The sequence below is a fragment of the Adiantum capillus-veneris genome, chromosome 19, assembly GCF_014529385.1.
Source record: "Adiantum capillus-veneris isolate H3 chromosome 19, ASM1452938v2, whole genome shotgun sequence".
In the NCBI taxonomy this organism is placed as follows: Eukaryota; Viridiplantae; Streptophyta; class Polypodiopsida; order Polypodiales; family Pteridaceae; genus Adiantum; species Adiantum capillus-veneris.
The window spans coordinates 39,267,258-39,276,595 of NC_140949.1; the positions used below are offsets into that span (position 1 = coordinate 39,267,258).

The window sequence follows — 9,338 nt, forward strand, 5'->3', positions numbered from 1 at the left end:
TCATGTAATAGATTTTCGTTAACTTTTTGACTCAGCATATTAATATAGCATGTACAGATTACCTCATGTATAATCATTGTAGCTGTACTATGTTGATTATGGAGTCCAACCACCTGAGGGCGGAGGAGGTAGCTCTAAATTATGACAAAAAATGATAGGGTTTCTTATATAAAAGAAATTTGCAATGGTGTGAAAATCTTCTAATGCAAAAAAATGATTTGTCTACTGTTATCAGGTTATACCAAGATATAAGATGACTGCTCGGATGAGTACTATAGTTGATCCAATCAAGAGAGCATAGATCTCAAAAAATCTTAAGGCAGCTAGGGCTGAATATATAGCCTCATTTGCGGAAAAGAACAGGGCATGGTCGAGGCAGAGAGCATATCTTAATCGAACCTGCAAGAATAAGGAGATAAATTATAAAGATACTTAAAATCATTGGCAGTTTGTAAACTGATGAAGCTAGTTATGATGTTGTAACTGACTACCAAAGTCTTGTTAAAGTTCATTTTTAATGCTAAAGTTTATTTGCAAAGAAACGTTGAAGCTTTGTGATATGGATAACAACTAGGATGCCTATACATCACCTACATACAGAGCCAATGCTAACATAATGTTATGTTGTTCTATGGGTGCAGGTGAGGGCTACTCTCTTTGGTTCAACTTTTTGGTTGCTTTACGGTTTGAAGGATTAGCTACTGGTTCACAGTTTAGAAAGGAATTTCTACTTTTTTGGATGGTGACCTGTACCAACCTGATCATGTTCAGTTATACAAAATCATGCTATCTGAAGTTTGTTTTGTATAATAAACCTTGTATTTATCTGGGTACCTTGGTCTTTCAACATATGTATGTTCGTCTGTGGGTACTGTAGATAACTAAAACACACACACACACACACACACACACACACACACACACAGGTATAGAGGAAACCCTTACCTTGAAAAGCGTCTGCAAAAAAAGTCTTTATATGATTTGGAAATGGCACACTGCTGTAGTATGGTCAATTACTAGTGTTTTTATTAATAAGAGATTGTCACCTTTTCTCTATCTGTTAATGTTGTGATGATCCTTGGTCTCTTGTAACCCACACACACACACACACACACACACACAAATGGCTATCACGGTTGTTGCCATTCAATAGATTGATGGTAGGCCTAAGGCCTATAAATATCTAGCATGACTGAGCTCCAAATTTATAGACGCTAGAAGGCCTAAGTTTCGACGCTTTGCAAAGTGCATCTGAATCCTTAAACAACAAGAGTAGCATTCCGTACTCTAGAAGCGATACGACATGTATGGAAAACAACACAACCGTCAACACCGTGGAGGGGACAACTTCAAACCACGGTTTATTATACTTGTACTTTGTTATTTCTTACTCATGCCACATTATTGGGCTTGACACCACCAAATAAAAACTACATACAATGTTCTTTTAATGGGAAATCTCTTGCATACTTCTTAGGATGTCTGCCAATTTTACCATTTGTGTAATTCAACATAGATTTCTATCAATAGAAATTAATTGAAAAGTGTATGGCTTGTGTAAAAATCATACATGTTAAATAGTGTTCCGTGGTAACATCTGGTTTCAATAGACGACTTTTGAATGGTCTTTATTTAGCTTTTAATTATTAAAAAAATTTAATACCTTGATAAACTATGGAATAAGTTTTTTTGTGATGTCCATACCCGCATCAAAAGACTACATAGACTATACAATATGCTATTACTAATTAGTAGCTTTCACTACATATCATGTAATTTATTCTTTTACCATAGTCAAGATTACATCAAGTAAGTAAAACTCTAATGCCTTCTTTTGGCAATAGATAATGGGTTTTTATGGCTGGAATCATGCTCATGTAGCATGGGTAAATGCTAAACTAAGATAAAACAAAGAAAAGAGATAACCTTACCTAAAAAAAGAGATAAAGACTATCTCTAACATGGACTTTGAAAGTAAGTTGATGGCACGTTTTTTGATGTCTGCATTGACAATACTATCATCTACATACGGATTTAAAAGTTAAAGACAAAGAGTTTTTACTTTTTTATGTAGTAATACAAGTCATTTATGAACACTTAGAACTCTTGGGGTTTGAAGGCAAGCATCAAGTGAGCTCCTAAAAGTATTTAATTATGTGCTCCTTAAAAATGTCCCTATACTCTTTCCACACATATCTTTATCTCTATTCCAAAAAACCTAAACCCTTATTCTAGCCGTTCCTTTGGATAAGAGAAGACAACCAAAGTGCATAAGTTATTGATAAAAAGAGTCTTAGCTGGTAATTAGCTTACCACATAATACTTTGATAAATATACGCACTTAGATGGAAGATTGACATTACCATCCTTTTTGAACAGACAAGAATGTGTTGATAGTAGGGACATGGATGCCATCTGTCAAATCCGTCCTATACCTACATTCCATATTTAAACAAAATTGTTGATAATTTTTCCATTTGCATGATGGTTGCAAGTAAGGATTCATATTTCTGTTATCTCCGGATTCAAATGTTGTTCAAATTATCTAAGCAGGAACGTCTACTATGGCTACTTAATTTTTTTTTCTTTTAGATGTAGCTAAAATATCAAAATTCATTTTCAAATATACATATACTAATATATGTACCAATTTTTACTTGCCTCTAACAATTCTCTTTTTGAATCATCTGGTTCAAGTTGCGTATAAAATATATAGATTAATACTCCAACACACACACACAATACTTTTCTCAATTTTCGTGGTTGATGCGCACATGCAAATCCAAGGAGGGAAGGCCTTTCTCATATGTAATCATCTATTCCCTACAAAAGATGCTCACATGGGCAAGAGAGTGCATGTTGTGCTTGCCAGTATGGGGTGGAGGTGCAAAGCTGGGGTGCAGGGGAGAACTCTCTCTCTCTCTCTCTCTCTCTCTCTCTCTCTCTCTCTCTCTCACACACACACACACACACACACACACACATAAGTCTTGAGATTGCTTCTCTCCATTTCCTTTGATTCTCTCCATCCCTCCCTGTCCATTGTGATGTATTTGAGTCTACTACGATGCATTTCTTTGGCTGTGCTTGTGTGTGTGTGTGTGTGTGTGGGGGGGGGGGGGGGGGGGGGGGGGGGGGGGGGGGGGGGGGGGGGGGGTTGAGGGTATCTTTCAATTGTTCATTTTTTTTAAAAGAGGCAGTATAGTATAGTGGTATTACAATTTGGGTGACTTATTATTGGTTCCTCAATTGGGCATACATCTATACTATTATCAAAGGGGGAGGGATTCTGCCCCCCCTAACACATGGAGGCTTTTCCTGAGTCTAGTGCCCTTTGGGATGTGCTCTCTGAGAAAATTGAGAGAGAGAGAGAGAGAGAGAGAGAGAGAGAGAGAGAGAGAGAGAGGGAGGGGGGGTGGGGCAAGTCACAAGTGTTGTCACCGGAGATACTTCTTTGAGAGAGAAAGTAGAGAGAGTTTGTCTCTGTGTCCCGCCTTTTTGGTGGATTAATGCAGGATTTCACATAGCAAATTTTGTGACCGTTGCACATGGACGCTTTTAACAAAGAAGGGTTCAGCTAGCATTTACCATCATCAACGGACATCTCAACCTTCATGGGTAATCAAACATCTTCCCAGCGTCATCGGATTTGGGCAGCTCTCTTCTCTCTCTCTCTCTCTCTCTCTCTCTCTCTCTCTCTCTCTCTCTCTCTCTCTCTCTCTCTCTCTCTCTCTCTCTCTCTCTCTCTCTCTCTCTCTCTCTCTCTTTCTCTCTCAGTGACAAGGGATGGTATAAAGGAGGAGGTGGAGATGATGCCTTGAAGCTCCTACTACCTTTGGCATGAGCCGTTGTTGAGGATGATGGTTGGAATGGCGATCCTGACATGTGCACACCCGGATCTTAACATCAACGACCACTGGAACAACAGCATCAATGGTGTCCCTTATGTTGGAAGCTTGAAGTCCCCAAAAGTGCATACATTTATGCCCCCATTGGTGATGATGATAACCTGGGAAAGCAACTTATTTGCCCCACCGCACGTGCCGCATATGGGCTCAACTTTGCTACCATAGATGGTGGCGGAAATGATGGAGGGGATGTGAATGATGTGTCCATTGATGTTGTCAGCAATGTGGACCCTGCTGTGAAGGTATGATCAACACATCGCTTGGTGTGCGGTTATGCATTCGTGAGTTCGGCTTGGTTGTGCCTCCCAAGCCCTCCGCTAGCTCCATATTCTCCTTTGTTTCTTCCTTGATTGCAAACACCAAGTAGGGAGGAGCTTGCTCAGCATAGTCCGAGCCACGCCCCACCTCGATCGTGGGTGTAAGGTATCCCTTGAACGAATAGACTTGCGAGGTTTTGCGCACATACTTAGCACTTGAGCGGGTGTAGCTTCCTGGCTGGTTTGATTTGTGGAGCACTCTTGATGCAATCAATAGAGGAAGATTTTGTTGAGGTGCTTTTTTCCAATAGAAAGTGTGGAAGAGCTTGGTAAACATGACAAGGACAACGATGCAGAAGGCAACACGTAGCCCAATTCCAAGCTCTGCTAAATTTCTCATGCACCGAAGAAGCCTAAAGCATCGAAAATTCTTGCAGGCAGCTCCATTAGCTTGGGTGGATTTCTGCGCATTCAACGACACCTTCCTATCATATTCCTCACATAGTCGAATCCATCAGTGCACCTTTGAATGCAAGAGCACAAAATCTTACTTACTCTCATCAAGAGTCCATCATAGCACAATGCTGGGCATTCGGCATTAGGGTGCTGCAATGCAGGTTGCCACTATCAATGGTCTACAAGCGTGCCAATGAGTTGAAGTTGTACAAAATTTTCTTCCAAATTTGTGTTGCCAGGAAATAAACAGGCAGTAATGCCTAGCATGAAGATCCTCTACTGTTTGGATGGAAGATGATCAATGGCATCTTTTTGCAGAGGAGGTCTGGAGCAGGAGAACTGAAAGTGGAAAGATAGTAGCGATTAGAGAGTAGGGCAAGAGGGGCTAGAAGGTGCTCTTGAGGGTGATACCTTGCTATCTATCACTTGAAAAGGTGATACAAACTTGCATAAATGGGCGCCAGGAAGCATGATCCATCTTTGATTCCAGAAATTGCCCTTTGTGTGTGTTTGTGTTTGTGTTTGTGTGTGTGTGTGTGTGTGTGTGTGTGTGTGTGTGAGAGAGAGAGAGAGAGAGAGAGAGAGAGAGAGAGAGAGACGTGTGATGCATTTGAATGCAAAAATGAAGATGGAGCTTGCAAGTTGCCACTCCCTCTGGCTTGAGTGCGCTTATAAGTTATGCTTTTGGGTTTGCTTTGCAAAGGCGATAGCCGTAGCTGACATGAGAAACTATTTATCTCTCTGTAGACCTATTTGTGAGAGTATCTATAATAAAGTTCAGGGCCTAAAATTGATAGGCATGGTAGAAAGTTCTTTTGATAATCAAATTCCAAGACCCCTTTGATATGTTGTGTTAAGTGTCCAACATAAATTTCAGAGTATAAACATGAAAAATGATAGGCAATGTCTAGATTTTAGCATGTCAAATGACCGGTGGTTTTTTTTTACCACATGTTTTGATAAACAAAAGAGCCCTTGACAAGATAAGCAATTGTCAATTTCAAGCCCTGATCTATATCTGCAAAGGGACATCCTTTGTCGTACAAAGTAGCTGAGCACTAAAGATACGGGAATCTACAATGGGCATCTATAATCTATAATATATATATAAAGGGACAGCCTTTGTTGTACGAAGCAATTGAGCATTAAAGATACAGGAATCTGTAATGGGGATCTATAATCTATACACTATATAAAGGGGCAAAGGATTTCGACCCATCTCCTCGACAGCGATGATGCTCCGATGAGTGAACTTTGCACAACATAGAGAGAGAGAGAGAGAGAGAGAGAGAGAGAGAGAGAGAGAGAGAGAGAGAGAGAGAGAGAGAGAGAGAGAGAGAGAGAGAGAGAGAGAGAGAAGTTCCAGACATCCCATGTCTGGAAGAGGAGAATCAGAGGAGTCATGCGAGATTGGCATCCAGCTGAGTGCGGGAGAGCTCAGCCACCAACTGAGTTGAGTGCAGGAGAGTCAACATCCCAGGCATTAATACACAGTGGGCGTCTAATTCAGCATGCAACAATCAGTCCAAGCCCTCGATTGGAGGGAGCATGTCCCTTTAGCTTTCTCATCGTGTAACAACATCGCTTTCTGGTACTGCACCTTGCATTATGCACACAACACCCCCAACGACTTCCCTATCAGACTTGTGCAGAACCCCCCTGCACTCACTCACAATTTGGTGCCGAATACTTCATTCACACCCAAATGCTCCTCAAAAAATTATTCCACCATCACCCTTGGGTACGAGGTCACCACGTAGCAGCAGCTGCAACTCATATCCTCCACAAAGAACTTTGACAGAATAGCCTTGCTCACGTCGCTTACATATGACAATCGAAGTCTCATCACATATATGAAGATGAGTACTTGTAGTTCCCCCTTTGGGCAACCGAAGACATGCTCGACGCTCCAAATGACGAGAGTGGATAAGAGCAATAAGAAGGGCCTCGTGGGATGGCCTGCCTCCAAAGAAAGCAACATGAAGTAGGAGAAATAGCTTTGAGATAGCAAGAGGTAGTCATTCAAGGTGACAACTGCAAATTTCCCTCCTCTTTCCTTCGTAGGGCAGCTTTTGACATATGTAAACCTCCTAGGAACGCAACCATTGCTTGCCATTTCTGCTTCGTATGACAATTACGCCTCAACCAACATACACGGGCTCTTTTGATGTTCGACAAGGCATGACACCCATGTCTCTTTTGCTCTCTCTCTCTCTCTCTCTCTCTCTCTCTCTCTCTCTCTCTCTCTCTCTCTCTCTCTCTCTCTCTCTCGCAGAAGTCTCCCGCATTAAACGACAAGAAGGAGTAGAAGGCTAAGCTGCTCAAGCCTCTTCCATGCGGAGTGCCCCATTACTAGCAGGTGAGATGCATCGCCTTCATGGTAAAGACTTCACCTCAAGGCGAGTTGCATCTGCGTATCAGTTTGGATTTTGAAAGAGAGGGTAGGTGTCGCTATGCACGATAACATCAGGAGAAATACAAGGCACTAGTGAGAGTAGGGAGAAAAGAGCAGCACAACTGCACACAATATCACCCGCATTATGTTTCTTAGAATTTTGATCACCAGCTGATGAGGGGCATGTAGAGATGATAGAGAATTAATGTGTGGTGGCCTCATCCGTGTTCTACAACCTCAACTTAGCCATACCTAGCTGCACTTCTCCTGCGTTCTCAAGCCATTGCCCGACATGAATGGCACGTCGTGGAATATCAAGCTCTACAAGTGGTAGCACGATGCATGGCCTATTGCTTGGTAGTGCACTCTTCACATTGGAAGATCAAACCCGGATGCAATGCACGATACCCTCGCGGGAATCCGACCCAGCTCGAGGTGCTTGTCCTGCTTGATGACTAAGGTGCTTGATGATTGAGGTGCTTAATTATTGAGATGCTAGGGTTGCACTTGAGGTGAGAACCCAGCCCAAGCTTAAAGTGCTTATGAGCCAAGCTTGTGGTGAGAACTGGGCCTATGCATGAGGGGCTTGAGGTGTCAAAAAGTCAATCCCTACAAGAAGGGGGCGAGCCCTACATGAGGGGGGATGAGAGAGAACACCCACACACTCACACAAGGCATGCATGGTACAAAGAAAGCAAAAGGGACACTTGTCAAGTTCCTCCTCATGTTGCCCTCATGGTGTGCCTGAAGCCTATTGGTTGGCCATCCAAGGGGTCCAATAATAATTTAAGAGATTTAATTAATTGATTTAGCATTTATCTAGCCCTCTCTCTCAAAGGGGAAAGGGGGACACTTGTCTCAAGGCTACCCTTGCTGCTTGTAATGCCTCCTTCTTGTGATTGGCTAGGCCTGGAGGGGTCTAATGAGCTTCAAGCATGAGCTACAAGGGGGGGTCGACCCAAGCAAGCTAGGGGGTTGCTTTGGGGGTATACTCACCCACACACACTCACAAACACTCTCATTGTGTGCTATGCAAAGTGCAAGAGCTCCCTCTCCTTCTCCAAGCAAGTACAGGTTGAGAACCTACACCAACACTCTTGGATATGGAGTGCAAATCCAACCAAGAGCCATGCTTCAATGCTTAAACTTGCCATCTCCTTCTTCTTCATTACTATGCTATCATGTATGCTAGCAACAAGAGTTATGATAAGTGAGGAACTAATTCTTTCTCCTACGGAATGTTTCTTCTTCCTCTTCCCTACCCTCATTCCCTGCTAGCTCTCTCCACCTTCGAAGGTGTTTGAGGTCTTGGGACTGAGGCTTGGAATAGTTAAAGCTTTCTTCAAGTTTATGTTATGTTTGTGATGCATGAAGCTTTCCATCTTCATTGCATCACTTAGGTCACAAGGAACACAAAGATTGTATTGTAACAAGTCTCTCTTAATGGGAGAAATCATAATACAAATGCCTATTGGAGGGGGGACCGGCTCCACATAAATCCGGTCCTCAACTGTTTTCATGTTCTCTAAATTATTTCTCTTGCAAAAGTATTGTTCATGCCAAGTTAGCTAATTGCTATGATTATGTTGCTATCTTCAATTATGTTCACCCGCTATGCTCACAAAGTCATTTCTCAAAAGTACTCTCATTAATTTCCGCTACTCTCAAATTAAATAGGCCAATTCCATTACATTGACATCGCCATCACACGTGATATAGTATGTCACACTTCCACATTTCAGATCATAACACCAATGGATTGCTCCAAGTTGTAGCATGCACACACCTACAGGTTTGCCGGGCTTGGTCTAACTTAGCTGAAGTGGTTTGCCTGCCCTGCAACTCATCCTCGAACATAGGCAGCCTCACACGGTAAAAGATTAAGAGACAGAGACGTCACAAAGTGGAGAAAGAGAGAGAATAAAGAGATGAAAAAGAGAAAGAGAGAGAATAGAGAGAAAAATTGGGGAAGGAGATGTTGGGGTTAAGGCCTATGTGCCTTGACCGGTCGCCCAGGTCATGGGCGCCCGCCCACTGTTACCCTATACTTATAGTGAGTATACTGTATAGGGGGAGCTGCCACTTCACAGTCTCCCCACCCACATCGTGTGTGTGTCTCCTTCTCTCTCTCTCACTCTCTGTCTGTGGTGCTCCCCGATCCCCTTCAATTGGTATCAGAGCGAGGTTTTGTGCTTGCTGTTTTCGCGTTCGCGCGTGCGCACTTTCAAGAGTGCAAACAGGGTTTAGACTTCGGCATCGCAAATTCAGCTTTTCGAGAGCATTTCCATCAGGCGTCCTACTGTTTTACCCCCTTTTTGAAGA

General features: G+C 42.5%; 1 pseudogene; it reads right to left on the minus strand.

Moving 5' to 3' along the window:
- Window positions 1-389: 389 nt before the first annotated feature.
- Window positions 390-4,565, minus strand: LOC147433866 (uncharacterized; annotated as a pseudogene).
- Between the last annotated feature and the right edge of the window lie 4,773 nt (window positions 4,566-9,338).